This window comes from Schistocerca serialis, chromosome 1, assembly GCF_023864345.2.
Source record: "Schistocerca serialis cubense isolate TAMUIC-IGC-003099 chromosome 1, iqSchSeri2.2, whole genome shotgun sequence".
NCBI lineage: Eukaryota > Metazoa > Arthropoda > Insecta > Orthoptera > Acrididae > Schistocerca > Schistocerca serialis.
In genome coordinates, this window is record NC_064638.1 from 875,338,898 (window position 1) to 875,360,931 (window position 22,034).

Sequence of the window (22,034 nt, forward strand, 5' to 3'; positions counted from 1 at the left end):
CATAATATCCTGTTGGACAGCATACTTTGCAACATGAGAGTCATGACCTCAATACCTGTTTCACTATACTCGACATCTGAATTCTTCCCCCAACACCAGTTTCTCAGAATTCCACTGGTGGGAACTAGTGCTACTACATGTCCATGGTTCTCACCACCCACCTGGCCTTAATCTACATTAATTCCTTCTGTTTCAGAATTTCTTCACAGTATCTACTCCTTCCTTCACACCATTTTAGTTTTCTAGTTTCTAACCTGTCTATCCCCCCCATGAACCATGGACCTTGCCGTTGGTGGGGAGGCTTGCGTACCTCAGCGATACAGATAGCCATACCGTAGGTACAACCACAACGGAGGGGTATCTGTTGAGAGGCCAGACAAACGTGTGGTTCCTGAAGAGGGGCAGCAGCCTTTTCAGTAGTTGCAAGGGCACCAGTCTGGATGATTGACTGATCTGGCCTTGTAACAATAAGCAAAACGGCCTTGCTGTGCTGGTACTGCGAACGGCTGAAAGCAAGGGGAAACTACGGCCGTAATTTTTCCCAAGGGCATGCAGCTTTACTGTATGATTAAATGATGATGGCATCCTCTTGGGTAAAATATTCCAGAGGTAAAATAGTCCCCCATTCGGATCTCCGGGCGGGGACTACTCAAGAGGATGTCGTTATCAGGAGAAAGAAAACTGGCGTTCTATGAATCGGAGCGTGGAATGTCAGATCCCTTAATCGGGCAGGTAGGTTAGAAAATTTAAAAAGGGAAATGGATAGGTTAAAGTTAGATATAGTGGGAATTAGTGAAGTTCGGTGGCAGGAGGAACAAGACCTCTGGTCAGGTGACTACAGGGTTATAAACACAAAGTCAAATAGGGGTAATGCAGGAGTAGGTTTAATAATGAATAGGAAAATAGGAATGCTGGTAAGCTACTACAAACAGCATAGTGAACGCATTATTGTGGCCAAGATAGATACGAAGCCCACACCTACTACAGTAGTACAAGTTTATATGCCAGCTAGCTCTGCAGATGACGAAGAAATTGAAGAAATGTATGATGAAATAAAAGAAATTATTCAGATAGTGAAGGAACAAAAAAATTTAATAGTCATGGGTGACTGGAATTCGAGTGTAGGAAAAGGGAGAGAAGGAAACGTAGTAGGTGAATATGGATTGGGGCTACGAAATGAAAGAGGAAGCCGCCTGGTAGAATTTTGCACAGAGCACAACTTAATCATAGCTAACACTTGGTTTAAGAATCATGATAGAAGGTTGTATACCTGGAAGAACCCTGGAGATACTAAAAGGTATCAGATAGATTATACAATGGTAAGACAGAGATTTGGGAACCAGGTTTTAAATTGTAAGACATTTCCAGGGGCAGATGTGGACTCTGACCACAATCTATTGGTTATGACCTGTAGATTAAAACTGAAGAAACTGCAAAAAGATGGGAATTTAAGGAGATGGGACATGGATAAACTGAAAGAACTAGAGGTTGTACAGAGTTTCAGGGAGAGCATAAGGGAACAATTGACAGGAATGGGGGAAAGAAATACAGTAGAAGAAGAATGGGAAGCTTTGAGGGATGAAGTAGTGAAGGCAGCAGAGGATCAAGTAGGTAAAAAGACGAGGGCTAGTAGAAATCCTTGGGTAACAGAAGAAATATTAAATTTAATTGATGAAAGGAGAAAATATAAAAATGCAGTAAATGAAGCAGGCAAACAGGAATACAAACGTCTCAAAAATGAGATCGACAGGAAGTGCAAAATGGCTAAGCAGGGATGGCTAGAGGACAAATGTAAGGATGTAGAGGCTTATCTCACTAGGGGCAAGATAGATACTGCCTACAGGAAAATTAAAGAGACCTTTGGAGATAAGAGAACCACTTGTATGAACATCAAGAGCTCAGATGGAAACCCAGTTCTAAGCAAAGAAGGGAAAGCAGAAAGGTGGAAGGAGTATATAGAGGGTCTATACAAGGGCGATGTACCTGAGGACACTATTATGGAAATGGAAGAGGATGTAGATGAAGATTAAATGGGAGATACGATACTGCGTGAAGAGTTTGACAGAGCACTGAAAGACCTGAGTCTAAACAAGGCCCCCGGAGTAGACAACATTCCACTGGAACTACTGACGGCCTTGGGAGAGCCAGTCCTGACTAAACTCTACCATCTGGTGAGCAAGATGTATGAAACAGGCGAAATACCCTCAGACTTCAAGAAGAATATAATAATTCCAATCCCAAAGAAAGCAGGTGTTGACAGATGTGAAAATTACCGAACAATCAGTTTAATAAGCCACAGCTGCAAAATACTAACACAAATTCTTTACAGATGAATGGAAAAACTAGTAGAAGCCGACCTCGGGGAAGATCAGTTTGGATTCTGTAGAAATACTGGAACACGTGAGGCAATACTGACCTTACGACTTATCTTAGAAGAAAGATTAAGGAAAGGCAAACCTACGATTCTAGCATTTGTAGACTTAGAGAAAGCTTTTGACAATGTTGACTGGAATACTCTCTTTCAAATTCTAAAGGTGGCAGGGGTAAAATACAGGGAGCGAAAGGCTATTTACAATTTGTACAGAAACCAGATGGCAGTTATAAGAGTCGAGGGACATGAAAGGGAAGCAGTGGTTGGGAAGGGAGTAAGACAGGGTTGTAGCCTCTCCCCGATGTTATTCAATCTGTATGTTGAGCAAGCAGTAAAGGAAACAAAAGAAAAATTCGGTGTAGGTATTAAAATCCATGGAGAAGAAATAAAAACTTTGAGGTTCGCCGATGACATTGTAATTCTGTCAGAGACAGCAAAGGACTTGGAAGAGCAGTTGAACGGAATGGATGGTGTCTTGAAGGGAGGATGTAAGATGAACATCAACAAAAGCAAAACGAGGATAATGGAATGTAGTCGAATTAAGTCGGGTGATGTTGAGGGTCTTAGATTAGGAAATGAGACACTTAAAGTAGTAAAGGAGTTTTGCTATTTGGGGAGCAAAATAACTGATGATGGTCGAAGTAGAGAGGATATAAAATGTAGACTGGCAATGGCAAGGAAAGCGTTTCTGAAGAAGAGAAATTTGTTAACATCGAGTATAGATTTAAGTGTCAGGAAGTCATTTCTGAAAGTATTTATATGGAGTGTAGCCATGTATGGAAGTGAAACATGGACGGTAAATAGTTTGGACAAGAAGAGAATAGAAGCTTTCAAAATGTGGTGCTACAGAAGAATGCTGAAGATTAGATGGGTAGATCACATAACTAATGAAGTATTGAATAGGATTGGGGAGAAGAGAAGTTTGTGGCACAACTTGACCAGAAGAAGGGATTGGTTGGTAGGACATGTTCTGAGGCATCAAGGGATCACCAATTTAGTATTGGAGGGCAGCGTGGAGGGTAAAAATCGTAGGGGGAGACCAAGAGATGAATATACTAAGCAGCTTCAGAAGGATGTAGGTTGCAGTAGGTACTGGGAGATGAAGAAGCTTGCATAGGATGGAGTAGCATGGAGAGCTGCATCAAACCAGTCTCAGGACTGAAGACCACAACAACAACAACAACAACAACAACAACCTGTCTATTTTTTGCTGTCTGCCCTCCTACCTCTGTTACATACATTGCACCTAGCTTTTCACTCTTATTAACTCATTCACAATGTTTTAATAGTAATCTCTGTCTTGCATATAACTGAATCTTCCACCTTTAAGTTCTCAGGTTTTGAAATCTCACCTGGTGCAGTCCCCAACAATCAGTCTTTCCTTCTCATCCTGGTACGTCTCCCCCGGCCCAAGGTTCTGGATGTGTTTTTGAACTGTATCTCTTTTCCTAAACTTCTCCAGTCTTTGTCCTTCATCCCTCTTCCCTCCCCTTAAACTCTGTAGTCAGAAGAAGGATCCAAGAGCTCTGAAAGCTTGTGTAAATTAAACCTTTTTGTGTGTGTGTGTTTTCCTGCTACCATCTGGTGAGTAGTTTTTTTTTTATCTATTCAGTTACATTATACTGTCAAAATTTAAATAGAATATTAGTATTACAGAAAATAGCCATTAGGTTAATCTGTGAACTGAAGTCCAGAGACACCTGTCATGAAACCTTGTTCAACATAAATACGAGTATTTAACAGTATATTCATTGGATTTGTATAAACTTGTTATTATTTTTCTAAATAGTAAAAACAAAGTAAATAAGTGCAGTGATACACATAAGATACTAGACATAAGGGTAACTACTTCAGGCAGAGAACAAAATTAAAAATAACCATATGTTTATGGGCAGGTATTGTTCAACAAGCTGCTCCATGCTTTGAAAACTTGTGAACCAAGCCTGTTCCACAGGTAGTTAAAAGTCTTCTTAGTAAATAAATATTTATATTCACTCAGTGAATTTTAAACTAATTGCCCTCTGTTTTAAAATGTAATATCATTAAAATATCAAAATGAAGTATGTACCACTACTCTATGTAAGTGTTATCTGCAGTAATGTACTCAACCTATGTATGATGTTTGCAAAATTCTTCAGCTTGATGGCCTACATGCAAAAAATGTAAATAAATAATAAATAAATAAATAATAAATATAAAATTCCTACAATCACTCATATTTGACAGTTGTGTTAATGATTCGGTGTCAGTAACGTTCCATAATGTTAGTAAACTGAACAGCTGATGGGGCACAATTGAAAGGGGTTAGCACTCTTCTTCTCATGCATTAAATGTTAACCAATATATCATACCTATAAATTAAAATGTTGCATGTAAGTACCTAAATAATACAAAACTCATACAAAATATTTAAAAGATAGATTCAAAATGAATCGTAGGTTTTATTCAATATAAATGCTAATTGGTAGTATATGAGGTGTCAGTACATGAGTGACAATGTGTACTCTCATACACTACACATATATTCATTCCATACTTTGGTTTTCCGTATACCTAATTTCCTAATTCTGATATAGGACAGTGAGAGATAATATTTTTCAAAAGATTATAGATTAGAAAAATAGTGAAGAAACTGTTCCACAGAAAATGAAAACATAAATAATAGAATAGTTAAATCGGGGTCTGACACATCACCTTGCTGAACTTGCAAGTTTCTCTGAGAACTTATATCATTTTATCATATCTATATTATATAGAACTTTAACTTAGCCCATTGCAGGTCTACAAGGTATACAGTCTTTGGGTGTTGTATACTCACTGTATGGTCCACAATACTGTGGAAACAGTTTACTGGTTTCTTTTTTGTTACTGAAACTGTGGCAATGATTTTGAACAAGCACTAACTGATCAGTATTAACCACTGGAATATATGATTCACTATTAAACTTACGTGCCATCATATCTGCATACTGATGTAAATTCAATTCTACTGTCTTACGTATGTTTCCCAGATTTTCTTTGTGTGTAGATGGCCACATAAATAATTTCAATAACAGTTGCCCAACAAAGGTTCTATTCATGATTTTTTCTGGACATAATCTGGTAGACTTGTGTGGTAATTCATTTTTTATCACCTCCAATTCAAGAATCAGGTGTGCCCATGTAGCATGTTTTTCCGAACAATATGTTACACATAGTCTTCCCAGTTCTTTCTTACATGTTCACACAGGTTGGATTGCAGGTCATATTTGATATAGCTTCATGTCTCAGTCCCTCCCATGTGAGAAACTCTTTCTGATTATAATTAGACTTGCCAGTAGAATCAGGTGTAAAACTATAGGAATCCATTCTTTCCTGTACTTTTTGCTGTATGAACTCTTGCAATGGTCCCTCCACAACAGGTGAGGTGGTATGAGGACTCAGAATTTCATTGTATACCCTACTTTTTTCGAGTTGCCTACCCTTTCTTTAGTATTTGAGATTTCCTTGTTGACTGTTTTTAGTTTTGAATGTCTTTAAAATGTTCATCAGATTCTTTGTGAACTAAATCACATTGATCATTTATTTCTTTTTGTAACTCCTGGGGTAAATTAGTGATTACATTTGCTCAGGTAGAAACTTTGTTTATGAATACCTAAAGTCAGTTATGCTTTAAGAGCTTCCTCTAACTTTTTAGACATTTCGTCTTGAAATTCAGCAAATAATGGTATAATATCTATTATATCAAGAGAGTGCTAGTAGTTCCAGGCAGAATGCACATTACATCTACAGATTTTTGTCAATGTAGAGAACATGAATCCAATAATAGCAGTACATTAGTTTCTGCAGCTGGTAGGAATATGTTTCAAATGAAATGTTGAAAATTATTCTTTCTCATTATTTCCAGATTTTGATATGTTGATTACAAGGTTTTTGCAACTAAACAGTCCATTTTCTATTTTTGGTCCTAATTTGCCTTGTTGTTCTTGAAGACAGATCTACATCCGTGAAAACAGTAAATCACTCATACTTATCACTGGCATGAATGTGTCACTACATTCATTGATTGGGCAAATGACTTCGTCTTTTTTCACCCCAAAATGATAAGGTGTGGTGTGCATGGAGTTCTTTCACGAAACCTTGCTAATCAGCATTAAAAGCAACATTTACTGGGATAACAGCAAGTTTCATCTTTACATTAGCTATGAATTTCTTCATAGCACTGTCTATCTCTGGCAGCTGCTCTACACGTCTAAGTGACATAAACTTGATAATTTTGCTACTTCCTATTCTGTACAATTTCTTGAACCTGTGTAGCCTGGAAATTAGCAATTTTTGTGCCAGATGCAATTCAGAGGGCCCAGTCTCATAGATCTCCATCGATAATGGTGCATAGCCTCTCACAAGCAGTTCTAAATCTTTCGAACTGTTTTTCATTCAGATGGTTTCAGATCTCCGTACGGCGCATATTTCTTACTTCCTGTAATTCAGTCTTCCATTTGTACAGTTCACACTCTGATTTTATGAAACAAAAATCACCTTTGCACACTCCATAACTTCAAACATTTTTCCCTCCTTCATTTAACCAATATTTCACTGCCTTTTCTTTGTCATTGAAAGCTGTTGAAGTACGAGTTTTTTTTTGTGCTTGGAAGGTATTCTTCTTCAGAACCGATACTGGCACAATTGACGTTGTTCGAACCACAATTTCATGGAATCATCACAGGTATTTCATATTTCTTCTAATGTATCCACAATTTCAAATGAAATGTTGATATCATTCAAATGAATGTCAAGGAAATCAACTAACAAATGACATATGTGTATGTCCTCAGGAGAAGTAGCTGATTTTGGCTGGAAACACTTTCTTCACATTTCGTCATTGCTAAATTGAGAATGTTAATTGGATTCCACATTACTGTGAAACTGGAAGAAAAATAGAAGGTACTATTAGCAAGTATGCCGTATGAAAGCTCAATAAATATTAATTGAGCTTTATCTCTATAGTCAATTCTTACCAACACCACAAAAGGCAACTGATGATTTGTAATAGATGTTACTTGAGTGTCAAATTTGAGAGAATAGTAACTTTGTACTGTAGTGCCAGTGAAACTATCAACGAACCGTATCATGAAATGTCATCTGCAAATTACAATCGGGTTGTGGGGTATTTCCTGTTTACAAATGTACTGTCAACCTCAGCTGTGTGTGTGTGTGTGTGTGTGTGTGTGTGTGTGTGTGTGTGTGTGTGTGTGTGTGTGCGCCTAGTTGGGCAAAAGCAGTTGCTACAGCACCAATAGGCATGTATGTTCTTACCGCCACCTGTCACTCTATGAATGTGGCAATTTTCAGCCACTTGCAGTGTCTCTTAGCGGCTAAAATTTTGACAGCGCAGTTCTATCATTGTCTTCTTCCTGTGCAAAAATTTCAGGGTAGCTTTCAACATGTCTTATTGGACCATTCCCTTGTAAGTCCACCCTGGGGGATTTGGTGCCACATTGCAGCAGATTTGCCATCTGTGCCAGCTACTACCAGACTCTTACCAAGAGGCAACGGATCATGTCCCACACGGTGCTTATCTCTCAACACTGCAGAAGATGCGAGCCATGCCTGGGGCACCTAGGCACAGGCATTCTCCATCAATAAGCAGATGCATCTAGAAGGAGGAGCATGCCACTGATGTCAGGGCCTTGGCCTACTGATGGGCCACCATCTTGCTGACCAGGTGTGATGACAGAATCTCAGAGTGCCGTATCAAGTTCCATCCCTTTGTAGTGGAAGACAGCTGCCTGCTGACCATTCCTGGCCTGCTGTGCCATTATGGAGCATGTACATCTCTCTTTGATGATGGAGAAGATGTTGTATTAAAAATAATGAAGTGTTTTCTCAACCACCAGTCTTTCACTGGCTCCATGAACCTACCCCTCGGCTACACCCTCAGCCAGCTCGGCTAGTACAGAGTAATGAGCCCCCAACACTTCTGCAGCAGAATTTCACATGACACAGACTGTCTCGAATCAGGTACCATACAGCTGATAACATGTTAAACTGTTTGAGATAAAGATTCATATCCTTGACTACCTCCATAGTCATCAATAAAATCTTAGCAATTACCTTGAAGTCAGATGAAATTCGTCTTAGATTCAGTCTCATGAATCTTACTTCTTTTCTTTGTCCATGCTCTTCCATTCACAGAGTTCACTTCTAGTTCATTATCTGCTAACACATGAACTCCCAGCCAACAATCTGATCTTAATAATTTCATTATCAAGGCCATATCCAGATATTGTTTATTCTTCACCTCCTACCACGCATTTTACATTGTACAGCCTGATTCAGCTGCTAATTGATCCTGGAATACTCTTCATCCTCTTTATACCAAAGTTTTTACTTGTAATTACTTGCAATTCCAGTAATCCTGACTTCTTCATTCTAGATATAGCCCCATCTTAGTGTCAATCAGATTATCTAACTGAGTTGCTTCTCTTCTTTCCAATGTCATGGTTCGTCTTCATTTTGGTGGCTCCCACAAAGTGTGTTGACTTTGATATTTAAAGCCATTCCATTAGCATGGTCTGTCTCCTTGTCTTAGCATACTCTATGAACCATGTCCTATTCCACTGTTAGTGAAATACTCCACTCCTTCCTTTGAAAGAAAACCTTAATTTCCCATTGCAGTCTTGATAATCAGGTCCGCTAACTAGTTTCAATTTTGATCTGATTCATTTGTTATCGGTACTTTTGTATCATTACCTTTTGAAACTAATATCAAAGTTGAAAAAAGAGTATTTCCTTGGTGTGCCTATGCCCTTACTTCTTTGTCATTTTAGTTCAACAATCACTTTATTTTTTGCAGCTCCATCTGGTGTGTTGGAAAATATTTGCTGAGATTCTTAAAGATATGTAGTTTGAAGATCAAATTGAAATCATATCTCCTGATGTGGACTGAGTTGATGAAACTTGTATGTTCAGTTGTCTGTAGCTTATCTCCTGCAACATTGTTTACACAGCTCAGGTTTTCTTGCATCTGCCATATTTTTGTTACTAGCATCTCCATTTTGGCTTCCTTTACCTTGATATTGCCTTCAAAAATAGTTATTATCCCTGCAGTTTTAATTATTTCTCCTTGGATTTTTCTTCTACCTTCTCTGTTAGTGAAAACAAAGATGATGTAACTTACCAAACGAAAGCGTTGGCATGTTGATAGACACTCAAACAAACACAAACACACACACAAAATTCAAGCTTTCGCAACCAACGGTTGTATATGTGCGGATGGATATGTGTGTGTGTGTGTGTGTGTGTGTGTGTGTGTGTGTGTGTGTGTGTGTGTGTGTGTGCGAGTGTATACCTGTCCTTTTTTCCCCCTAAGGTAAGTCTTTCCGCTCCCGGGATTGGAATGACTCCTTACCTTCTCCCTTGAAACCCACATCCTTTCGTCTTTTCTTCTCCTTCCCTCTTTCCTGATGAAGCAACCATTGGTTGCGAAAGCTTGAATTTTGTGTGTGTGTGTTTCTGTTTGTTTGTATGTCTATCAACATGCCAACGTTTTCATTTGTTAAGTTACACCATCTTTGTTTTTAGATATATTTTTCACATGTGGAATGTTTCCCTCTATTATATTCTTCTCTGTTAGTGAGGTACATTCACTGCCTGTAAAGTTTTTTTGTATATTTCTGTACATTCTGATTCATTGTTATCTCTTTCCTTAGATTTGTTATGGTCTCTTTTCTTGGATTTGTGATCTCCTCTTCATATTTATTTCCTTGGTCACTCTTCCTTTAGAGATGTATCATTTTCTACACAGTCTTTTCCTTATTGTTAGGGTTCTTCCTCACTTTTTACTACACCCTTTTTATATTTGTTTATTAGTATTAATAAAGATTGATAGTCCAATTCCCTTTCCTTCGATGCAATTAACACTTGTCCTCTTTCGTCCTCTGTCTTTCTTGTTTACATATTTCTCTTTCTTTAAGTGAATGTTCCTCCATTTTTTTGACCGCTTTTAAGCAATTATTTTATTGTTGCTGGCTGCCATTTATCCCAATTCTGTAATCATTCTAAAGAATCTGGCTTTGCTTCCAAATATCTATTAGAGTTTGAAATGGGCATCAGCACAATACTGTGAATATGCTGCGACTCCTCATTTATGGTAATCTACCATTTTTCTCTTTCTATTTTGATTGACATTTCAAGCCATGATGAAATATTACATATCTTTTCACATGCAGTACTGTCAGCAATATTCTATTAAGGCACAGTACTTTATAATTCTCGCCATACACTTTCTATGCTATAGCCTTCACAGTAGCCTCAACTGAGCAGATACAAGTTGAAATTAATGCTCACTGCACTGTTATACACTATTGATGTTGCTCATAGCAGGTGATTTTCCTATTTTTGATCACTAATGAGGAAGAAAGTGTTTATTGCAGAGAAGCACATAGTATAGCTATTATAGACAGCACTTTGAACAGTGGGAAATTCTGACAAAACCTTGTAGAATGTCTATTTCCTTATGAAGGTTATAGTAAATAATCAATTACAGACCAAAAATAACCATAACATTGGTAGATATTTTCACAAAGTCCAAATAAATTACGGTCATGTGTAAAGGCTGTCAGTGGTACAAAGTTAGTGTCCAGACATTAATGGATGACACAGAAAGTGAAACTGCGAATAGAAAATCAAAAGTGAAAATACTCAACTCACTTCCAAATGTTCTCACACTAAGGAAGGCACAGAAGTACTGCCTCATATTACTTCTCCTACTCTTGCCAAGATGAGTGATGTAGATTATATAGCTACTAGTGTCATTGGCATTAAGAAACAGCTGAAATCACTAAAATTAAACAAGGCTCAAAGTCTTGATGGAGTCCTTGTTAGATACTGTACAGTATTTGCAACTGACTTTAGATCCATTTCAAGCAATATATATTTTAGCTATTTTGAACAAGAATAATGTGCCCAGTGATGGGAAGAAAGCACAGATCACACCTGTCTATAAGAAGCATAGCAGAAGTAATCCACAAAAGAATTGTTCAATGCCACTAATGTCCAATTATTGTAGAATCTTCGTAGCTATCTATTATTATCTCAAATGTACAGATAGAACTCAAACAGAATTACCTTTTCCATACTAACCTGCATGGATTCCAAAAACATCAATCAACAGAAACCCAACTTGTGCTTTATCACATGAAAACCTGAAAGCCATGGCTCAAGCAGTTGGGTAGATGAAGTATTTCCTGACTTACGAAAAGCATTTGATTTGATTTGGTATAAAACCAAAGTAATGTTATATGTGGAACTAACCAAAATATTTTACTGGATTTTGGATTTCATGATGGTGGATATGCAGCATGTTTGCCTGGATGGAGAGTTATTGACAGAAATAGAAGTGACTTCAAGATCACCACAGGGAAGTGTGTTGGAAACCTTGTCATTCATGCTGTATATTAATGATGTGGCATACTTTGTGCAAAGGATGTGGTTATCTATATATATATGAGAAAAGCAGCATTAACATCCATTCAGATATTTATAAGACTGCACCATAATGTGTGAGACGATTACAGAATGAAAAATGGGAATTGCCATACACTTGAAGATAGACTCTAATTATTCCATAATAGCATATCTGCAATGATTCAAGAACCAGTATTAAAAGAAGAGTCTACAAACATTCTCCAGTTCCCTACACATTGCCCCAATGATGACCTTGAAGATACGAGTTTACTTATTAGAACATGCACAGAGATATTTTAGCAGTCATTCTACCCTATCTCCACATGCAATAGGATTGGACAGGTGGCAGGGACCATAATGTATGGAACCATGCTAAGTACACTCTGCCAAACACATACTGGTTTGCAAAGTATGTAAGCATATGTATGTGTAGATATGATACATGCAGGAAACATTACTACCACTATCCCTTACTAAGGTTTAGTGTGGCATAGAAAGTAGTGAGGTATTCAAATGTGAATTTTTTTGGTGTCTTACCTAGAGATGTCAACAATCTAAAAGCTTATAAGATCAATGTACTTCAGTGTGTTTGTGTGTGTGTGTGTGTGTGTTTGTGTGTGTGTGTGTGTGTGTGTGTGTGTGTGTGTGTGTGTGTGTTTGAGCATAGTTGTGAATAAACAGTGTATGTAAAAATGGTAAGAAAGGTAGCTTTAAATTAACATGAAAGACAACCATGTAAATCGATAGAAACATACCACATTTTTCACTCAGAAATTGTGGTACAATTCATTGTAATAATGGGAGGCTGCAATTATGATTCATGGAAGATTCAAATAACCATTTAACTAACTTTACTGTATCCTGTCTTGTGTGAGACTGCAGACCTCATAATGGATTAATGCATCAATATTTATAATTAAGTGTATATTTTTCATTTTTCAGTACAAATACAAGTTGCTAAGTTATAAAACAAAGATGTGTCGCAAAACAGTTCTTGGACCTACATGTGGATCACCAGTTTGTTCGATTCAGGTATGGTGCTTCATATAATTATTTAAAATTATTATTTGTCTTATATACACTTACCACCATAGAAATTTTATGTATTTTCCACTTTTTATTTCACACCAATGCACCATATAACATATAATGTAAAGATATAACTAGTAACATTACTTTCTATGCTATGCTGAGGTGATATGGGAATTTCCTGCAAGTAATGAAAATAAAGGAACAACCATTGAGATGCTCCCACATATCCCAGGAAGTAGCATTGTCTTTTTCAGTGGCAAATACACTACAGCTTACACTATCTGAAAAAATAGAAGCCAAATTCCAATAAACAATATCAAACATTTTCGCCATAGAACAATTTAGAAAAAGTGAAATTTGCTGTAAAAGGTTTGAAATTACTTCAAATTTTAGAAGAGTTTCATAAAAGCAAGAAGGACATATTTAACAAACAAGTACCTTAAACTAATACTTTTCTAGATATGTGACTACATCATCATGTTGTTACATAGAACAATATTTCACATACCATTGCATGATTTATCATTGGATTGGTGTATTACTGTTGACCCAGTGCAATAATCAGGTCTTACAAACTGATCTTTCACCCTACCTCTGATATGTCAAGGGACTGATGTACGTTATTGATAACAGTTTTATTTAAATACCAGCCAATTGAAATTTAAATAAAATTTCTTATCAAAAAATAAGGGGAGTCCCACAATGATTTCAGTGATATTCTTGACAAATGATCTGGTGGATAGGATGTAATATCTGTTTACAAGGTCTGAATGTTTTTCTGAAAAATCTTGAAAGTGTGTTTGGTATGAGCAATTTATGCATTGAGTTCTGTTTCAAGAGTACCAGCTTTGGTTTCCACAGATCCAGCTTGAGCATCAACTAATTTCTAATCTGCTTCTACCTCATTTTTTGCCTCTCTTCATTTTTCATTATTCTTGTATTAGTGTTTTTCAGCTGCACTTTAAGGTCCTTCAGAGTACTGTTTGTTTTAGCAATTTAGCCACCTAAGGTACTAATTACAGCCAATAACGTTGACAATAATCCTACAACTCCACTGTTCAAGCCTGCAGCTTCAGTTTTGTCAAAACCAAGAACTGGTAAAAATTACCCACATTAACACTTCCTACTGCTTCATTATTGCAGATTTGTGTCCTGTATTACCTCACTGTTTACTTTGGTTTCACTTTATCAGTAATGCTGCTGTTTCAGCTCACAACATTGTCTACTACCTGTTCCTGATTTTCTACTGGCACGCTGTCTTGGTTACTATTGCTCAGCACATTGATAAACAAACACAGTTCTAAACACTTTCCAGCTTCACAATAAAATTTAGTCTGCATACAAAATTTGTGTATCTTAGCTGTCTTCAATGCTGTAGTTCCATCCTGCAAACATCAATTTCTTTTCAATTTTTAGGTTAATTAATTAATTTATTTATTTAGCTATATTTTTGCATACACTTTCTAATTATCATCTCTTTAGTCTCCTTTTTACATCAATATAAAATCCCTTTCAGATGCTATGCCAGTGCTTTCTTTTCAATTTTACATTGTATCAATATCACATAAATCAACTTGAAACTCAGTATTCTGTTAGCAAAACATCATTAATGGGGTAACTGTAATCCCCGCTCCTCCACCACAATTGAAATTCAACAAGCTGTAACAGTGAACAGCAGATACTAATCTTCATTTCTCTGTGATTTCTGATGCTGTAATGTCTGTAAAAGAATTTGCGAGTATCTGCTCAACAAAAATTTGCTGCAACTTGCTGAGTTCTTGACAATGTGGCTAATGATTTGATAGTGCCCAGAGCAATATCAAGAAATTAAGGCGGATATGATGTTGCACTGTCAGAATTACATATTTATTGTGTAATACGGTTACAAACCTCTAACAGAACTAGCTCACAAAAACTGTTAGAAAACTGAGACCCTGATGGCTGATTCATCACTGCTTGTATGTTTTTCCAACAACCACTGTTTATGTCATCTATTATTACAAAAAGAAAATTTCTGGCTTACAATAAAAAACTTGCAGTGTATACAGACTGACATCAAATAATTACATTTTAATTTGTTCCTCTTACATTGCAACATAAAGTTTCATGTGGCTTTTAGCTTCTGGTATTGCAATTCAAAAAATCAGTTTATCAACAATACATTCTATGGAGTTACTTATATCATGAAGATTATTAGTTGAAAAATGTTCCAAACATGTACATGTGTTCATTACATGAACACTAACAAAAATCTAGTTTCACTTCTTGTGAAAGGTATTCTGGAATTACAACATGAGAATTGTTTGTGTTTTAGGTACAAGTATTGATTAGAAACAGGCAAACCAGAGCAGAGATGTAATGAAATTAATGACAGTATAAGAAATTGAGCTTTCAATTGATCAAATGAATGACATAATAATGTCACAAAATTTGTATCAGCCTGTAACTGAGATAGCCTGACACCTGAAGCCAATACCACATGTCATACTTATCCTAATGATCATATACTGTTACATAAAAAACTTCTTCTTTATCCATGTTGGATTTACTTGAATATGCAGATCATTTTTCAGCATTTACGTTCAGATTTTCTATCCCTGTGATTATATAGTGTTCAGATGGACAAATGCCATCAATTTCTTCCCAACTGTTAAAATTTTGTAGATAAATAAACAGTTTCTTTACTTTATTTTTGACCCCATAATAATCAGATCAAGCAACCTGATTTCACCTTTCCCTCTGTTATTAAAAGATGAACTGGGAGTCTCTGCCATTTTGTTTTCTTTTAATAGTGCCTGTCCAAATATTGAATTTGACTTAAAGTCACTGTCTCACCTGATGCCCATAACCAGTAATCACAGGGATTTGTCTCTGGGTGCTGGTGAACCCCATTACTTTTTCTCCTAATACATTTGATAACTTCCCCCTCCCCTCTTTTTCACATGTAGGCCATGGGAAGTACTTCCTCATCTTCCAATAGCAAATAGTGGTACAGCACCAATATGAGATTTTATATCCACCTGAATAAATTCACTCAGCTCCTTTTTTACTCACTTTGGAGCAAAATTAATTGAGGGCTGGTCATGCTCTGAAAACTTATTCCTTTGTGCTCAGTAGGTCAGTAGGTGCTCTTGTTTTGTCCAGGTATTACAAAAAGAACACAACCTAAATTGAAAAACTTGCACCCTGACTTTATTGCCTTATCCCAGCTACATTGTAATACATAGGATTACACAGAATTATAACTAAGGAAAATGAAATTACTATTTTGCTTCTTGCTTCTATTCACTAAAGAGCTACAAAACTTTTTTTCATTTGTGGTGGAATGGGAGGGGTGACGGGGGTGGCAGGGGGGGGGGGGGGCAGCACAACTACATGGGTTATTTCTGTTATTTTTCTGTTTACTCAGAAAATTCTGCAAAACAAAGTCTTCATTAATTTAACATCACTACATAGAGGTGTCTGATAAATGAATACATGAGTATTCAAAATCTTCCAGAGCATGTTAAATGTTTTCCATCTCATATAGAGGAAATTACATGCAAATTAAGGAACTCCATTTTGCTCACCTCCATTTACTCAGTTAAACTTTATCTTCATGGGGACTCTTAAAATTAATCTATTAGGTTAGACATGTATATAATTAGCACTACCAATGTAATACTATAACATTTTGATAACTGAGACAGTCTGTTGTGTTGTGAAGCAATTGAATTAAATGTTAATCTATTACATTTCATATAATTAAGATATTACATATTATTGCAATTAAATAATGTGTTCATCTCTGACAGTGTCTATATTTCCACAATGTGGAAACTTCACTCTGTAATGTCAATGGGATATGAGTTGCGTAAGACATTCAAAACAAAATGCTTAACTCTTTCAAGAATCTCATAATCCAGTACACCTTCTTTGCGTGTTAAATATTACCATACTCAAAATATCTTCTGCAGACAATTATCTTCCTCAAAGTGCATATCTTCTTTGAATAAATATTTACTAAGTGCCTCTCTTTTTGTATTCATACACAAAGGAGCCATCCTACATTTCAAATACTGCCCCAGTCACCATACTGTAGTATAACTGTTTACAGTTCAAGTTACATGTCCAACATCTAGGTAAACAGTGTCTCCACAACTCAATACTGTCAAAATATCTCAGCAGATTTCTACCCTAACTTCCTACTTGTGAGCAGTGAATAAAGCTTCTTTTTGCCGAGGCTATTGTAATATCAAAAGTTTTCACTACTTCTGCATTTTTTATGGCTGTTAATGGCTGTTATTATGGTTCTCTAATTCACACAAAGGCTATTGTAATATCAAAAGTTTTCACTACCTCCACATTTTTTTACAGCTGTTAATGGCTGTTATTATGGTTCACACAAAATCTCTATGTTATGATATTACAGAAATACCTTTGATCTCCAAGTTGCCTCGTTCTTCTTCTCATAAATTCTCCTTCTCATCAGACATTGCACTGATTGTCACATACCTGGCTGTCTTCAAGTGCACTCTTTCTTCATAATTTCTGGATTTGGTGTTGTCAACAGAAATGTTCTTTCGGACTCATTAATGTAATGAACTTTCAACTCTTTATTTGTTAAATTTTCATTTTTTTCAAATGTGCATAGAATATGTTCTTGTATATTAGAAAGCCTTACCCTTTACTGTCCCTACTGAGCCCACAAACATATCAAATTTCTTGCTTCTTTTTTAAGCAGGTAAGTGACTCTTCAGATGTGTGGGGCAGCCAGGAAGTTCCTTTATACCTGAATTATGTGTGTAGGAATGTAAGATGATAAGATATTTAAAATTTGAACCTCGCAACCCAATATGGCAATGGGGCTCATCATCTGAGTTGCAACATTAATGCCATATAACTGCCACATGGCTACCCAGGGAGGAGAATAAAGTCTGTATGTTGACAGTTCATCGTTCACCTTTCTGTGTTTGATGTAAAACAATGGCCAATATCAGTGACTCCAAGTCACTATTATGACAAGAGTGTGAATCCATGGACAGAGGAGCAACAAAAATATGTAAAGCATCTTATGGATAGATTTTGTGAGTGGTCCAGTAAGAAACCATCAAGTCATCAGACTTTTATCACATCATAGAATAGAGCTGTTCACCTGGGAATTGTTTTAGGTGCGCCCCTCCTCTCCATCACCATCAACACCCTCAATCTTGTTGTCTATCAAACCCAAAGTGAAATATGTGCTGCAAAAAGTGCATCAATGATGCATTCACTCTGCAAGTTGACCAGAAGCTTTACTGCAGAACTTGGAATTAAAAGGAACTCATTGCAGCCACACATGAAAATAGACTTAGGGCTGCAAACATTCCAGCCACTGGCCATCAGTGAACTAATGACTTAAACCACTGGATACTTATGGCAATGTGCAGTGATAATGGTGGTGTACATATAAACATTTTGGACAAATAACTGTAAGTGTTATTAAAGTTGCAATGAAATAACTGTGCATGTAAAGGGACTTTCTGGCCACCATATATATGTAAGCTCTATGGTATTGTGTTTATAGCTTCCAATTTCCCTAAGGAATCTGAATACAGTTTCATGCTAGAGAAGCCTTATGAAGTCTACACTGACATTTGGTACTAACAGAGTTTCCCTGGATAGTACTTACGTGGGAAGAACTTATTTCATTATCATGTTTTGAGACAGATCTTCACCCTTCATCTTATGTGGATGACACACTTTTGATTTAGCCTCTTGATAATTAGGCATTGCAGCAGTTTATTGATGACATGAATAATACTGAGGCCAACAAAGTTTTAAGTAATAGTGACAAAAAGACAAAATGCTGTTGTTCTTGTAAGTACTAGTTCTATAGTGGTTAGTGGTTTTATTTGTCACTTAGTGTATCATTGTCTGGCCCACATAAACTGTTTCCTGGATGAGCTCAGTTTCCATCATGGTTGTTTCCAAATATTAATTGCCCTGACTGCTGGTATAGAAAGAAATGTGTAGTAGATAAGTGCTATCTTGGTGCTGAAATGATTAATTTGGCTTATCTGTTGAGATAACATAATTCACTGCCAAATGTTTCCAAGGGCAATGTTCTACAGAAAATTAATTTGTACAGCAGCACACAAGAAGGTCAACACAGGGCATGCTTCCATTATATGAAGTAACATCCTGTAAGACTGGATGAATCTTGAACAGAAAATGATTTATAACCAATTAAACACCACCTAAGTGAATCAAAGAGATCTTTTTCAGTTTGAAGATTAGTAATAGTGTTAGAGTTGTAGATAGTTGTTCTATCCTATGCTAATTCAGTTAAGTATTTAATGTTACACAGGATGGTCTCCGTAAAATAGTAAAGTGATTAAGTTATTATATGGTTGAGTTAAATGCTTTAGAAAAGAAACTCTCATTTCATTTTGCATACTTGTTGAATCTGCTCCTGTCCTCCAGGTTTAGTGACATCATTGATAGGACATTAAAGCATAGTTTATCCCTCTTTCCCTATTTAAACATAAAGTGACTCAGGTCCATGCAACAAATAATGAGGCAAAATCAAATAATAGAATATCCAGGATGGGATAACGACAATATTATGAAAAGCCACTGAAAGGATACATAAATTATAATGTGTGTTAACATCTTTAATGGAAATGCCAGCTATGCACTCAGTGATGCATAGAAGTTGGTGTTGGTGCAGAGAGATTATAAAGTAAATTGCTTTAGATTTTGCACTATGATGGGGAAAATTATACTGCAGGCATTATGCAGGGCAGGATGGAATAATGACAATATTGTGAAAAGTCAACTGAAAGGATACATAAATTATAATGTGTGTTAACAACTTTAATGGAAATTCTAGCTATGCACTCAGTGATGCATAGAAGTTTGTGTTGGTACAGAGAGATTATAAAGTAATGTGCTTCATATTTTGCACTATGATGAGGAAAATTATAGTGCAGGCATTATGCAGTTACTGCTAGCAATGTAACATCTACTTACAGAGAATACTATGTGGTTTTTATTTTAGTGGATACCATTTTCTAAGTGGCAGTTAGTTGCTTGCCTGTGGAGACAGTAGTGGGAGGTTTCAACTTTAGTTAGAACTTTTTATATTTGTTTATGAGGAGAAATGCTGGTATTAGCCATGAAAGAACTGGAGCAATAATGCCTTCATACGACATTTTATGAACCTTAATGTATCATCATCAGGTATATATCTTCTATATCTTCTGGTTTGATGTTCATGTGAGTAATGTTATTGTGTGATTTTGGCCACAAGTTCTAAAATTACAAATCAGTGAAACACTATAGTGAGGATAAAAATATTCAAACATCTATTAAAGACCACTCCACTTATAATCGTAACAGCACATCTGTGAATATGTTTGATGTCCATTGTCATTCTTACTTCACAGGAACTTCAAACACCAGAACAAGACTCTAGAATTAGTCCTGCTAGTCTCATGTAGGTGGTTTCCTTGTATTGCATAGCATTTTCACAAAGCTAAATCTTCAATTCATCTTCTCTAACATAAATTTTGTGTTATCATCCTATTTCATATTGCTCCTAAATACTTACATGATGTGACATCATCAAGATGTTCACCACCATATGATCATATAATATATGGTTATTTCTTTATGTTATAGGCATTATCTTACATGTACTAGCATTTAAAAAGAGCTGCCATTTATTACACTGTGCAGAAATTTTGTACAACTATTTCTACAACTTCTTAACTAACGTCCAGGAGCAATACTTTAATGTATCAGGAAAGAGGGGTGAACGACTATGAGTTAGAGCTATGAGTTTGACACAACAAGTGTACATAAAATGAAAGTTATGATTGTTGAGATGACTACTGACTAATAAACCAGATGATACACTATCAGTGGACAAATTTGAATCCTGGAGAGCACATAATTATTCATTGCATGACTGTTACGTCTTACTTTGTGCATCAGACAATTTTTTTTAATGATCATAGAACATAGTTTTCTTTACTTATTATTATCTTTGCAATACTTCATGCATTCCTTGTGTTGCATATTAACTCATTCCAGAACCCTTCCTATCTCTCATGTGTGGAGAGGTGACCTGGACCAAACATAAAATGCTTTAAATTTTGATGAAGCATTCATTTTGCATTGAAACATATATAGTTATAATATGGTTAAACTGGTAATTTTTCCAGATTCTGCCATCAAGCAAGCCACAAAAAGAGCAAATTTATGCTTTAATATTAACTGGAAAACATATTGGTATACAAATATTGCCAGTTGATGGAAATCCATACAAGTCACTTATGATGCTTGCACATCCAGATGAGGTATGCTGTATTACTTACAATTTTTAATTCACTATTTATAGCAAAGCAGACTTGAACTACTCCACCTGCTATGATTGCACAATTGATAATCAGTACATATTATAAAAGAGCATGCTGCTAAAATTTGGAAATGAGTTCCAGTATACCGGTATGGTGTGCTAGCCCTCTATCCCCCATCCAGGAACAAGGTAGACCTTTTTGCCTGAAAGGCATACTTTTGAAGATATAAGGTCTGGAAAGTTTTGTCCTCTAGGAATTTCAACAACATTCCAGAACATTTGAGAGTATCCAAGAACATTCCAGAATATTTGAACGTATTCAAGAGCACTCCACAACATACCAGAATGTTCCAAAATGTTCCACAATGATCCAGGATGTTCTGGAATGTTCAGGAGTAGTCTGGAACATTTGGGAGATTCCAGAATGTTTGGGAACACAAACAGTGTGAAGTGTGAGTAGTCAAAATGATACAGTCACTGATATAAATAAAAAATAAACTGTGAAAAGTGTGTAAAGTGTACGTAATGTATTTGTCAGTAAAAAGTTGATCTGATTTATATTTTAGACAATGCCCAAACATAAAAGAGGAGGAGATCTAGCCAGTTCTGGAACAAAATGGTGAAAACAAAAATAACAGTGAAAAATAAAACATTCAAAGACTGCAAAGCATGTTTAAGTTCCAAATGAACAAGAATGAACACCATGAGAAGCAGAGAAACCAAAGAACAATGAAATTAATGGATTGGTGAATCGAGATAAAAAAAGAACGGCTGTAAAAATATCACCCCACGCAAAGTGTGAATGATGACAAGTAAACACTGCAACCTAAGAAATGAAGCAGTCCACTATGACCCGACAAA